Genomic DNA, 15603 nt, shown 5'->3' with positions numbered 1-15603 from the left:
ATAAACTCTAATCCAAAGAAGTCTGCATTTCTCCGATTACCTTGTTTCCCTGGAATAATCTAGCAGATTGTTGCCAGTCCGGGTAACCCACCAAAATAATCTGAAAAACAAATTAAGTTCTAGAAGCTATTTTCAAAAATTCATGTGACAGATAACAGTCAGTCAGTCCTCTTCAATATCAGTAAGTCAAATCATACTAAGGGCACTCAGGGCACTACTGGAACCAACTACACATGTTTACTGATGACAGAAACCAAGTCTTGTAGCTAAACCCTGAGAGAGCTCTCTGTTAACACACAGAGTAATAATGGATCTAACAAAGTTCATCTGAATGCTTGGGTCATTTTGATTCTTCTGACACGGACACAATCTCTGCATGGATCAAAAGTAAGCAGAGGCCTGTCAGAACAAAACACTTTCAGAAGGAGTGTCGCAACAAAACTATTAGGTTTGCATGAGGAAAACATGAATTGAAGTGAATGGAGGGAAGAGGTAAGCAGACAGGCAAAGTGCCAAAGGAAACAGCAGACGAAGAGCTAAAAAGAAAGGCATGCATTAATCACCAGTGCACTGCAAGAACAGTTTCTCTGAAACAGAAAAGATAAGCTCCCAAAACAGTGAACAACACATCTGGAAACATAAGATAATTGTGATAATTACAACATTCAAAATGTGAAATTCAATAACTTTGCACAAGACTTGAAAGAATGTAGAAAAGGTGAAATGAAATAGAATGATGTGAAAGATCCATGCTAGCACCCACTGCTAGACTAGCAAAAAACCCATGGGTCTGAACCCCATTCACAACTGCCAGCACAGTAGAGTCCCAGAGATGCAACAGGGCTCTGCCTTGGAACTGGGTCACATGTCCAATTCACACCTGAGCCATGTTGTTTTAACACACTCATTAACACCAGGATACAGACCTGCCTTAGTCAATGGCCCACTACAGAGAAAGGGCTCTGCTATTAAACTGAGTGAAGCCATGCATACTAAGAACAAAGTCCAAACTCACCTTGGTGAATTTTTAATAAATTCACAAGCTTGGATGTAATTCAGTGAATACACATTACACCAAGATGAGTGATGAGGCTGACAGGTCTGAAGGGCAGAATGCCATCCAGAGGGACCTGGACAAACACAGGAAGCAGGCCCTTGGGAATCTTACCAATCTCTACAAGGCCAAGTACAAAATGCTGCTCCTTGGTCAGGTCACTCCCACCTTCAGAATGGAGTGAGAGCAGCGTAGAGAAGAAAAGACTCCTCCTGGGGCTGTTGTTGGACAGGAGGCTGGACATGACCTAGCAGTATGTGCTGGCAGCTCAGTTGTGTCCTGGGTTGCATCCAAAGCAGCAGAGAAGGAACAGGATTATTCTGCCCCTTTGCCCCACTCTGGTGAGACACCACCCAGTGCAGAGCTGCCTCCAGCTCTGGAGTCCCAGCACAGCAAAGATGTGAACCTGCCCCAGGGAGTCCAGAGGAGTCCCCAGAGATGCTCAGAGGGTTGGAGCAACTCTCCTATGGAGACAGGCTGAGAGAGTTAGGATTGCTCAGCCTGAAGAAGAGCAGGCTCCAGGGAGATGTTATTGTGATCTTTCTGTAAGAAAGATGGGGACAAACATTTTAGCAGGGCTGTTGACAAGGAGGGTCAGTTTACATTAGATATTAGAAAGAAACTCTTTTGCAATGACGGTGGTAAAACACTAGCCCAGATTGCTCAGAGAGGTGGATGCCCCATCCCTGGACTAACACTCAAGATGACAGGGCTCTGAATATCCTGATCTACTGTAACATACCTGTGCCTTTGGCAAGGGAGTTGAACTAGAGGGCCTTTGGAAAATCCCTTCCAACTCAAACCATTTGATGATTCCACAAAGATAACAAGCAGCTTGAAAAATAAATTCAAAAAAGTAGAATTACAGAACAAGGTGCTGAGGCCACTAACCAAAGGACTCAGAGGATCATCAGGAGGGCCAGTATGCAGGAGAAAGGGGCAGTGTGTGTAACTGTTTTACTCGATTGATGAAAGGGAATTACTTGAATAAAAGCAGATAACTTGCACTGCTCACATAATTTCTATCAGAGTAGCAGCTGGTGTGTGTTGACTAAACTCTTAAGACACAGATTAGAAAATAACCTCTTGACACTGCATAGAAGGTGTATTTTCTATATCCTATATAGGAGCAAACAACCCATTATCGGAGTAATTAAAAAAAAAATATTCTGAAATGATTATTCCTTTTCAACTTCTCTGAATTCCTTCCAGAGTTACTAGTCAAAGAATGTTTTTAATTAGGGTGATAGAGTTTGGTAATATCCAGCACCTTATATTGTTTCCTATTATATTTTAACTTATCTCGCCTCACTAATTTTGTCCTCAATTTGAGTGTGTTCTCTTCTCCACTGCATTTTCCACACCAGTTTTTGCTTTGGTTGATGTTGTCATTGATTTTGCTCCTAAGTCATGAAATCTAATGATTATCCATAAACCAAAATATTTTAGAATAACTTTAAAACAGGGCTTTCAAGGACTCTTAAGTAAGAAATGACAAAGTACATATATGCAGCCTAAAATATGAGACAGATAATAGTTTACAATATTTACTTGAAAACTGTTCTTTTAAAGATAATACTCCTCAGTTGATAATTTCCTGGATTTTTCTAGTTTTTGGAATGCATATCTTCATTTCACAAAGCTTTTCAATGAAAGCATTGTGAGTGGAACTTCAACAAAAATCAAAACAGAAAAGATTATGTGGCCAGCAGACAGTGGGAACAAAGGCATTAAGACAATCATGAAATATAATTCTACAAACCCATTTTGTACAACCTAATCATTGACAAAAGATGCTGAACACATGGTCCTTGGAGACCAAAAGAATGGAAATGTTTGCATTTCCTTCTGGACGGTAGCAGATCTCTTCCCATACTTCACTGGATGCAACACAGGAAGGTTTTTTCCTTCTGTTTTTGAAGGCATAATAGTGCCAACAGAAATCCTTTTGTAGGAGCAGTTTTTTTCATGAGCCCCACGCTTAAAGAAAAATGGTGCATGCATAGAAGAATGTGTGTTAAACACCACTTTCATAAATTACATTTTCTTTTGAGACACTGCAGAACATGGGTTGATGAGAAGAGGTGGCCTGATTTAAAACCACTGGAGTGAAACATGATTGTCACTATTTACCCATGTACAAACACCAAATGCCTTCACTCTCTCATTCATATTTACCAAGGTGGTATCTGTAAGAAAACCTGGTGTATCTGGTGTCCTCCAGCTATTATGACAATCACAAAGGTGAAATGGAAGAAGTTTAGGGAGGAACAGGTGGGAATATCAGTCCACTTACTATTATGGTTCTGCAGCAGAACAACTGATGGATAAATCTGGATAAGTAAGTCCTGTACACAGACAATCTTACAAAAGTATCCTTTATTCACATACAGACCAATCCATGGTGTGAAGGGAAAACTATTTAAAGTCAGTACAGCTTTCAGGGAGCAGATGCCTTTGTTTCACCTTCAGTTTGGATAAGCTTAATATAATTTAAAAAGTGCTATGCTCTAAACCCAAAGAAAAGCAATGCATTCAGAAATAAACAACAGTGTCACTATCACAGCCTTCACTGGCTTATACCAGAGAGACTTCTCAGGCTGAAGACACTGATCTCTGATCCTTGAGACAATATGCTGAATGCTGCTGTTCAGTTAGTTGCCTCGTACACCAGCAGTAAAAAAAAAAAAAAAAAAAAAAAAGGTGACAGCAACAAACTAGATGTCAATATTAAAATCACAGCAGCGACATTTTCTTTGCTAGTTATTTTTGGGGGGAGACTTTTTAGGTGAAAGCACTGAATATGTGTAAGCGTATGCTTACACTGAGACTTTGAAATGTCCTCCCAAGGGCCATGAAGACCTAAAATTAGATAATGTAAAATAGCAGAGAACATGTTGCAATTACATAGATCCATTAAAGCTCAGAAGAATTTAACTGTGCCAAGACATTCTTTTCAAAACCAGAACTTTTCAAGAAAAAGTTGTTTGGAATTTCAAAACCTTTTTCACTATCCTGAGGTGATGGAGTGCATGTTTTGTGTGTGCTCATCAGAGAAAGAAAGAGACAAAAGAAGTCAGAGGTAAAAAGAACTCAAACTTCTGGAAGCTATTGTTTCTGAAAGAGGCAATTTTATTTTCAGCGTGAAGACTTAAATTTGCTATGGCTAAAAGCTTTCATAATACGCAAAAAAAACCCTAAAACAACACAACCAAAAACTTTGGATGATTGACCAAACTCTAACCTTAAAACTACAAAATTAGACAGATAAGAATAGTTTATATATCCTCCCTTTTCTCTCAGTTTCCTTTTGAGAGTTTAAGCTTCTTACCTGTTGATCAGCAGTGTTTTCTTTCAGTGTCAAATAGCAATTTTTGCACATTTCCTCTTATCTCTTTCAGTTTAAATATTTAGTACTTTACAGGTTCTCAGAAACAAGCACAGGCTCAGTAAGCCTTTATATGGGTAAATGTCCACTCTGTCTATATTTAGCATTAATATTTTATGGTCCCTTAGCAGTTCCATTCTAGGAAGCAGGGGGAGGGCTACAAAAAAAACACCAAAAAAACCAAAACAAATACACCCCAGAATAAGCTGTTCCGCAAGGGTAGTTTTTACCAATTGAGAGGTTCTTCTGTCTGGTACTGGTAAACCTCTTGCCCTGCCTCAAAAGTCAGTGAAAAAGACTCCTTCTTTCAGCTGTTGTAGATCACGGCAAACACAGAAAACAGCTCACCCTTTCCTAGGTATAGTGTATTTCCCCTTGCTATTCTGTGACAAGTGCAATTGAGGTTTTATACCTCTGGGACCAGGTTTCAATTCTCTGCTTGTTCTATTCCTGTTACAGTTCTCCTTGGAGAATTTGATTTGCTACTGCAAATGAAATGCTTTATCAAAAACAAACAAAGCCAAAACAAAAACTCCAAATATGCCATAAATTCTAGTCTTTCTAAGTACTTTTTACATTTATATAAAGATCTTGTATTTATTCCTAGGAACTTTATTCCTGTATCACTTGAAAACAGATTTCCTTCCTTTGTTCTAGCTTCTCCTCCCTCTCTGCTCTGTTCTCCTCTTTCCATCCCTCTATCTTTCATATTTCTTTATTTTATTCAGATTGAACAAGCAAGGTACCAGTCTTCCCAACATCAAGGCAGCCCCTAGATTTTGAATGCAAACAAAGAAACAACAAAAGCCCAGAGCCCTTTGCCCACCCACTCTCTTTGACAGAGGTATGACCTCAGGTGACTGCCACCTCTGCCTTGAAGACATGATTATTGATGAGCCAAACCCAGAATTACTCCTGCAGAGATGGGGGACAATAAGGTAAATTCCCTCATTTTTCACACCCTCAGTAAGCAGATACAGGTTTGTGGATCAATGAGGCCAGTATGTCTGTTAAGCTCCCATTTCAGATAAAGCTCTCCAACACTGGAAACCACGTACCCTTTCAAGCAGTTGCTGCCTGTTTCTGATGATGAAATGGCAGGAAATGCAGCCATGTATTTGATTGTACATCTATCCTAGAATTATGGTTTTGCTTAGGATTCAAAACTGAATAATATATTAGGCTGAATTCTACGCACAAATTCTACTCTGAGATACAGTAACAGTGAAGCTTCACATGCTTTTCCCGCTTAAGGGTTTGCAGCAAGATAAAAGGAATCAAAATGCATTCCTCATAAGAATAACTATTTTGTTAAACATATCCCTTTTTTGGCACTATGCAGGTTTCTAATGCATGAAGTAATGAATCTGTCACCTTGAGGGCACATTCAAAGTGGTGGAATAAATTATTCCACTTCCCAAGGAACCCATATTTTCATTACTCTGTAGCTGGTAACAACTATTTTAACACCTACTATGATCCATTTTATTAGCAAGAGGGAACTGAGCTCCTTTTAAAGAATTAATCCTGTGGGTTTTGTGCATACATTGAAACCAAGCCCCTGCCACAGAAGAATAAACAAAATATGGATTCCTGTAAGCAAATACACCCTCAAGCAAATATCTATTTAAAGCAAATATCCTGCATACGATTTATGTTTTCTGAAGCCACTTTGTAAACCCCAGGGGTTCATTTAGCCAAGGTAGCATGAACAAAATGCTGGGTCATGTGGTGTGAACATGAGGGCACTGAGGCAACATCAGGAGAACCTGCAGGAGCTTTAGCTCTGATCCTCAGTACAAAATACAGCCTCCTCCAAGATAAGAACCCTCAACACAGGACCTTAGGCCAGATCAGACTTGTAATCAAAGGATAATCTTTAAAGTAGAACTCTAAAGCCTTTTTTAAAGAGAAAACTGCAAAATGACCAGGAAGTGAAACTAGAAACTACCTTTCTAACCTATGTATCAGATTTTCTTTATCATTATCATTAAGTGTTCAAAAGAGAAGCATTTATATGTAAAAAAGGTGAATTCTTTACACTCAGTGAACTTGCAGCTTACCTGATTTGGTCTCAGAGAGGCATAGTATCTTTGTTTGATGAATTGCCGAAGATGAAGACTGTTTCAGCAGGAATAAAGTGTTAAGACTATTTAAAGTGGTAAAGCAATTTCAGTTAACTTATAAAAGTTACTCCATATTAGTAATATTTGCTCCATCTCAGGAATTACAGAAAGAGCAAAAAAACCCAATTAGGAAGAAAGGAACTACGCCATTAAAATATGTTTCACAGCAGATTTCAGAAAAACAGTATGTCTCACATGTAACATTAGATACTCCCAAGAAATGGGAATGAGATAAAAGAAACTGTTGATAAACTCACAAGGCTTCAGTTTTGCTTTTAAGAACTGCTGCATACACACAAGCTTGTATATAAGTATTTGGATAATTCTGATACATGTTACTTCTGCTTTCTTTTCTTCCATGTCCCTCTGCACAACTTCTGAAACAAAGTCCTTCAAGCAACACAAGTCCCAGTTATAAAAAGTCAGGGTGCTTTTCTTTAAGTGTTTGCTATCACAATCAAGAATTAAAGGACGGTAATCGAGGATTCTGTTGGAGTGCCATTTTCAAAGTATGTTCATTTGCCAATCACCAGCAATGGTGATTATGGTTTTTTTTCCTACTGCTTTCTTTTCATTACCACATAATAATTTTTCAAACTCCAGTCTGTCAATAGCAATGATTTCTACACTTGATATACTCATGCAGTGCAGACATTATTTGCCTGAAGAAGGTAGAAAGCCTGTGAACTCCTATGAAATGCAGACACTGCATTCCAAAGGTCTCCTCACACCTCTGTGTACACAGAGGCAAAGTCTAACAATCCTGCCCTCAATTTACAGTATCACCTTTTTCATCCATCACATTGTTCACTGAAGACAAAAGCACTCTTTAGTCTTTGTGAACTCCCAATGTAGCCTCTGTCCTGGAGATGGAATTCAGATCTGCATTTCACATATGTCTAATGAATGAATTGGCACCTGCAGTTATTACTGTATTTACACCAATACACTGAAGGAACAGGAGGTGATGCTTTATAAGCAAGTACAGTAGAACTAAAAAATAGCCGCATCAAGCCAACAAAACCCCACCAAAATGAAAAATAACAAAACCAACTCAATTAAAATCTAACCCTAGACCTATAGTCAGCATATAGACTTTACTTTTCAAAAGTATCCAATTTATTAGGGAAATGAGAAAACCAGCCCACAAAATCTTGTTTCTAAAATGGAAAAAAAATCCCCAAAGCAGAAGTAACCTACAGATCCAGGAAAGTCAACCCAAAAAATTGCTCTGTCTTACCATATGATTAGAAACTTGGTAAATACCAACATGAAGAATAAGCCACTTCATAATTATGAAAATTAAAATGAAATAAAATTATAATTAAAAAGAAAAAAAATTAAAAAGGAAAAAAGAAAAAAAAATTGCTTGAGTAGATGAAGTGTTTCAAGGAAATATGTCTCTCCAATATTTACAGACTTAGAGACTTAAAAAACATGAAATTACATAAGTACTAAATGAAATTCTTAATTTTTGAACAACAGTGTCCATTAAGAGATATGTAGCATGAAATAAAAAGAAAGTCTCCCACATCCCAACCCAGTGTCCACAACTATGATACCATGAAAATTAGACTTTAAAAGAATGTTTCTAAATGTATTCACCTTTTCTGTGATTTGCTGACACAGTTAAAAGTGCAGTTCAGAATCCAGCAAATTAAGGTGTGGATGTTTTAGACTGGGAGCTTTAAAATGCTTTCTGACTCGCAGGCATAGCACTTAGTTAAATTTCCACAATCTGCAAAGTTCTTATTGGAAAAAGATGCAAAATCAGTGGGAGAGGGGGAACAAACCTACTTAATGCTCGGGTCTAGAAAGGTTTGAGGAAAACTACAGAGCTGTGGTATGGCCATCTAGATGGAATGTATCTAGTTGTGTTACAGAAGTATAAAGGTTGGTAAGTTTTCCAAACAAAGAAAAATGCATGACAGAACTTTAGAATAGGCTTTCATGAAATTTTCACCTCTAATTTGGAAGACTTACTTTTTTTCTTCTGGTGTGGAGAAAAAAAAAAAAAAAAGGTTTACATATTGGGCAATTTTCATCAAACTATCTTGAAAAATTTGTTTCTCACTTGTCAACATTTTCTTTGTTCCTACCTTTATTGTCCATTTTTTCCTTAAATCACAGCTCTCTAATGAGATTAAAAGATAACAAAGTTAAAAATACAATACAGTGAGTGGAGGAAAAAAACCCCACCACCAAAAATCAAAACAGACTGAATGTCCTTTCAAGTTTGTGCTTATTTCAAGAGAAATTAGAAAGATTTCAAGCACATTGAGATTTTTGGTATATTTTGCTGTAAAAATGAATACAATCCCATCCCATGCCTTCGTATCACCTACCTTTTTCTGCTAGTTTTAACTAAGCAGATGTTAGTAAATAATAAATATTTTATATCTACTGCATTAGAAAAAATTTTTAGAAAGATTTTTCACCTCAACAATTCACTTATGATCCTAAGTCACTTCCTGTAATGTGGTTGTTAGGCAAACAGTTGACAACCAAAATGACAATTCCTTCAAATAACTGCCTTCATTTATAGCCACACAGTGCCCACTGCCTTCCCCTCCTAATTAGGACACAGAAGGTGTAATGACCAAGTTTATATTGGTCATGTACAAGAATTAAAGAGTGGAAAAGGCAAAAAGAAATATTCTGACTTTTGGCAGCTATATTTGGAGTCAGCTCACCATTTTCAGAATCACTGGACACAGTAATTAGATGCAGTGGGGCCTATCATTAATATTGTCTGTAAAATTCAGAGCAGCTGCATAATTACATTCATATACCTGTAACCACTTCTGAATACACCAACTTGCTGCCCCTTCTAAAGGCACTTCATTTTGAAAAATCATGTCATTATTTCCAAGTGAAATTCCTGAAGAACAAATTGATTCTTTTCTATTAGAATTGAAAAAATATTAAAAAAAGCTTTTATTATGTCTGAAACAGATGCTTGTATTTTGAAAGGGTGTCATTGATTGTACAGATCATTCATTACAGAACAGGCATCTCCTGAGCCTACTGAAATCAGTTGACAAAATTGCTATCAAAACAGGACTATATTCAGTATAACAATGCTCTTTCTCTTGTAGAAAATATCTGCTAGCTGATGAGAATATGCTTGGCCAGGGTATCACCCTCATCCAGTGAAGTTCCAGAGAAAGTTCTTCCAGACAGAATTGTGGAGCTTCCCACAAACCATTCTTGCCAACAATGCAAGAAACCCGGAACTAAGCATGGAGATGCTGTAATTAAAAGTTTTAGAACACAAAATATGGGGTCCCATACAAAAAAGGGTACACTAAGCAGATTTTTCTACTAATTCTGTGATTGATTGCAGGATTTTAACGTCTTTGGAGAGATTAGGAAGATTGACATTTTCAAAATTTTAAGCTGAATTGAGAATGTAAGTGCCTGAAAATATTACATGAGTCACTATTTTTCTTTATATATTAATAATTCCAACTAAGATCCCTCTGTCTGAAATATCTGTGTATATTTCCTCTACCTATATCCACTTCTGAATTATTCAAGGAAGCTTTTTTCACGCACTTGCATACAGTGTATCATCGAATTGTTCCATGTTGTGATTTCCCATTCTTACTATACTAGAAAACTGCCTTACCTAAAATCAGGATTCCCCTTCCTTCTCCACAGTGTAACAGAGGAAAAATGGCTACAATTCTCTAATATTCTTACATTAGGTCTAGAAACAGAACTGCCAAAAGTATATACTGTAACCTGGTAAAACTTGTATTTTCATTCTGCATTGGAAATTGCATGACTTTTCAATATGTAACTTTTATAAAATAGCCCATTTTCAGGTCCAGAAGTTCAGATTTGTGTTTTACTAACAGAAATTTTTTTTTCCCTTATCCACAGACAGAAATGGCCAACTATAAAACATATAATGATAAAAGGTTAACTGGCACCGAGGTAGATTATTTTTTTTTACTTTAATGGAAAAGGGTTCTCAGCAGCTCCATAGGAAAGCACTGTTGTTTCCACAAGCAGGGAGACAGCGTTCTCTCCTTCTGAGAGATGTCTTCTCCACACATGAGAGAAAAGTCAATGGAATTTTCTACGTGCTACAGTATTCAGATTTGCATGTTCTGTTGCACTACAATGAGGTGGCCAGCAATTTAGAAAATAAGCTCCACATCAGACAAAGGAAAATGAATAACCCACCAACTCTACGTGTCTGATACTTCATGAAGAAGCTTGGGAACATATTTATTTATCACTCCCTCTTGTTACTGTACTCTGTTGTCTGATTGTTTAGCATTGCACTGGCACATTTTCTGCAACACATTAAAATAAAAAAACAACCCAGCTGGAGAACAACATAACAAAGTATCTCTTAGGCTTACACCTGTTTATCCGGCAACATCAGCCTCTGGGAGTTCCTGCTGACTCAAATCCTCACTGTGAGGGTTGACTGCTGCTAAGAAGGAAAATATATCACAAGATTTTCACCTCTGATGGTAGATGTGAGTCCTTCCAAAATTACTGCTATGCACTACTTCTAAAAGGCCTGCCCTTCTCATGAATTTGAGATACTGTTGAGGCTTTTGCAGGTGTGCTTAGCTTACAGCCTCTTTACAGAGCATGCTGACCCTAACAGTAGACTGCCAAAGAAAACAAGGTGATAAGTATTCCTGCTCGTTGAGCAAGAACAAGGATCAAACAAAGGTCTGCAAGCATCTAGTAATTTGCTTTAAGATAAAGATAGTAACGTGTTTAGAGAAGAACAAAAACAGTGTTATAAACTAGAGCTATAAGTTTGTATTCTATTTTTAGATGCTTGGCAAAAACTATATAAGTATTGCAAGAGCGAAAAATAAAGGTCTCAGTTTCACATCACATTGGTGTGCTGTCTGATTCCTGCCTTAAGATTGGACTTAAAACCTGGTGACCCTGATGTGATGAGCTTTGGTCCCGGGTGTGAAGAGTCTGGCATAATCTAAGGCTGAAAAGAAGAAAAATCCCACGGCAGTTGTGACCGGGCGTCCGAGAGAGACGTGTGTGGCCACAAAATTCAACTGGTGAGTTGGCAGCCTTGAGCTGGAAATTGGTGGGATGGGCAATGCTGTATCAGCCGTGGAGAAAGCTACAATAGAAGCCTTGCTCTGGATGAGTCAGAAAGCGGGCACTCCTTTAGATCGTACACTTCTGACAGATTTATTATTTTGGGCAAAGCGGCAGAAATTAATCACTGAGACTGCCAATGTTTTTACTAATGCCACCTGGAAAAGGGTGAGAGAAGATTTGTGGCTAGCTGTACAGTCTGGATCAAAAGAAGCTAAAGCTCTAGCACAAATGTATTGTCAAGTTAGTTTAATGATAGAGCAGTTGGGTGCAGAGGCTGAGATCGAAGCAGCTGTGAAGGGAATTTATGCTGCCGCGGAAAGAAAAGCAACTGAAAAGTCGAGTAACAAGCAGCCAGGGAGTGAAAATGACTGTGATCAGAATAACGAAAATATTCCTACCCCTCATATGGTTGCTGCTCCAACGCGTAAGAGACCCTATGACAATTCGATTCCACCATAAGACGGCAATTCCCAAGTCCCGTAGACATTGTCCCCTGTAGACCCCTCAGTGCCACCCTCTGCTCTTCTGCTGCCCATGGAAATTGACCCAGCTGCAGTCCCCCTCCCTCCTAATCCTGAGACTGAGTCAGAGACATTAAAAACTTAACTATCACAGCAAGCAAGCGTTATGACACAACTTTTACAAGAAATGCAACGTTTAGATCGAGATGCAAAAACTACTGTAAAACAAGCGTATAAAAAGGCACATGAGACAATTGTGAGTGGACTTAAGAACATTGAAAGTCAATTAGAAGATCTAAATGATAGTGTGCCGGGACCTTCCCCTTTAACACCTAAACAGCCATCTCCGGGGCCATCACAATCTTTGTCATTAAGCAAACACAAGGTCCTTTTGAATTATATGAAAGATGGGGAATGGTCTGTGGAGGAGGCTGATAATTATTTTTGTTCCAAGTGTGGAACTGTGACTCGAATAACGCCAGAGGAAAAGAGAGAAATAAGAAGATGGCAGCAGCAGAGAGCAGCAGCAGGGTGGGCAGTTCACCCCCCCTCTCCCTCTCTAAGAAAAAGCACCGGGATTATACTCAGTTTGTTAAAAATTATGATTTATTGGGTTTTCAAAATGTTTTTATATACCATTGTAGAGTTAATTTTGTGTTTTAAGTAATTATGAGTTTATGCAATTGCAGTTTTTAGGATTTTACTGAGAAGTTATTGTGATTCTTTGAAAGTAAAAAAAAAAAAAAAAAAGAGAGGGAGAGAAAAAGTGTTTAACAGAAGTTGCCTTGCAATAATTGGTTTTAGAACCCAAGGTTAAAATATGGTGTGATTTACAGCTTCTAGGAAAACCTTCCAATTAATGTTATCTACAGAAGAGATTTATAGTTTAAAAAATAATTAGTTAAGAGAACTTTATTGTACAAGACAAAGTTAAGTTAAAGTATATATTATCCATTTGCTTGTTTTTTCCACAATTTTAACAAAGTAATTTTAATGTGAGTCCTTTTGTTATATAAAACACATATAACTGCATATATACCAATTTAGATTCTGAATTTTAGTTTAAGAATTAGACTTGATGCTTTTAAAAAGTGCTACAAAAGCTGGATGGCAACCTGCCAAATCCCATGTTGTTGTGGTTTTTCTCTAGAAAAACTGCACTTTCAAATCCTAACCAATTTAAGCACAGACTAGGCAAATTCCTGTTATGAATAAGTATTTTTAGTAACATTTGCAGTTATTGTGAGTTATTGTCAAAGCTAGATGACATAGGATTGTGATGAATTTGTTACATTTTTATAATCTTTATAGTGAATCCATGTTACTGTTATATTGTGTTTGAAAGGTATATATCAAACTTTTAGCTGCTTTTTTTGTAGTAACAGAATAAGATTAAGTTATGTTTTTATTTCATATAAATTAAGTGTTAATAGAATTAAGGACAGTCAAGTTTTATAATGTTTAGGCTTGAATGTTTTTAAGTTAAGTTTTCTAACTTACATATTCTTTTAAGGTTAAGTTTGTTATTTCCTTTTGTCATAAATAATTATTGTTAGGTTTAAATATTGTTTAATTAAAATTGTTTTATGTTTTATTGCAGACACTTGTCCAAACTGCAAAGTATAGGTATTCTCCTAGAGAGATGAAGACAGCCACAACTAAAACAGCTGTGATAGAACACTGGTGAACACCTGCTTGTAGAAAGAAGTGAATGCAGTCTGTGACACCCTTGACTTCATTGGGAGTTCTATTGGTTGTTGCAATCTCTGCAGTTTTGTTTTTTATAGATTTATTATTTTTCAGTGTTTCCAGAATTTTAAGAAGGTGTGCCATTGCTGAGGATCAGCTGCCATAGGAGAGGCTTCAGATTAAACCAACTGCTGCATGGTTTAATTGGTCTGGTACCTAAGGCTCCTGATCATTTGCTTTGTACAAATGCATTTTAAAAGTTTGCTGTGCTGTAAGCATCTCATAGCTGCTACTATTGAGAACCTTGTTCTAGAAATATGTTAAGAGGCATCTTTCCAGTTTAAAGCCAGGCCCTGGCCAAGCCTTGACTTTACCTGGACAGAATGTTTGCCAGCAGATCCAGATGTTTTCTGTACCAAATCAGTATTTGAGTCACTTTTTGATTCAACAATTTGACCCTATTAATATGACAGCAGGATCAATTTTGAAGTGGGCTTGGAGAATCATTTCCGGAGATGATTACCCAATCCTTCACTGATTTTTTTTTTTGTTTTTGTTTGTTTGCTAACTATGGGATGCTGGTGCAGTGTTAGTTTAGTAATTAATAGTAGTTTTATATTATATACCCTATTAATAATGTTTAAAATTCAATTGATTTTTAACTGGTATAAGTTCTTATTAATTGTGTATATAGTTTTGTGTTAATGTAGATATTTATAACAGAAGTACATCTCATTTTTATTTTTGTTTAGAAAATGGGGGAGATTGATGCCCTAAAAGCATTTAATTAGTGTAATTCATTAACTTTAAGGAGAGAAGTGTCTGTGTTTTGTTGGCAAGTTCAAAAAGGTCACTTGTTCATCTGACCAGACTGTGTGCCTCTTAACACATGAGATCCACTGCGTGCAGCTTCCCTAGAACAGTTAATGGGCACAGGTGTTTATAGTGACCCACGGCGACAAGCTGCACTGAATACTCGTGTATTAGCACAATCTAAGGCTGCTGCCTTAGAAGCCTTTCACAATTAGTAAAGAGAGTAAAATTTATCGTAGTTATTAAAATAGCTGATTCCAAATATTGTATTTTGTGTATGAAGCATTATAAAGAGTATTATAGCGATAATGAATCTTTGTGTTTTAATGCTGTTTGTAACAAATCAAAGACTAAAAACTTGAGCTAATTTTTAAGTTACATAGGCCAATCGAACTAACAATCCTGCCTTTTGTTTGCACCTGACAGCAGCTACTGATCCTTTTTGCACCTGTTTAGTTGAAACTCCTGAGTATAACCTTAGCGATTTTAATAGTTGGGCCACCAACAATTGTTCTACTGCTAAAAACACTAGTCATTGTACTGCCATGCTATTTAAGTACTTTAGCAATGTTAACACCTAAGGCCGAAACTTTGAGATCTCTCAAGGCAAATAAAGTTAAAAGAAATATATCTACTTTGTCTTTTGATTGTGATGAAGGATCATGCTGAAAAAATTACTGTTAATCATAGTCCTTTATATGAATAGCTAGAATCTCAGAAAATTAGCTTTTATATAAAAGAAATTGTTAAAACAATTAGTTAGATTTTATCGATTGTTATTTTTGTGTTACTTGTAAGCCGATGTTTGATCCGTTGTTTGTCTGGTCATATATCAGCCATAGCTGATTCTGTTTTGAAAAAAGAGGGGGAAGTGTTGAGACTTTTGCAGGTGTGCTTAGCTTACAGCCTCTTTACAGAGCATGCTGACCCTAACAGTAGACTGCCAAAGAAAACAAGGTGATAAGTATTCCTGCT

This window comes from Parus major, chromosome Z (assembly GCF_001522545.3).
Source record: "Parus major isolate Abel chromosome Z, Parus_major1.1, whole genome shotgun sequence".
NCBI classification, from domain to species: Eukaryota; Metazoa; Chordata; class Aves; order Passeriformes; family Paridae; genus Parus; species Parus major.
The sequence above is the reverse complement of the archived record's forward strand: the minus strand, read 5'-3'. Positions refer to the sequence as shown.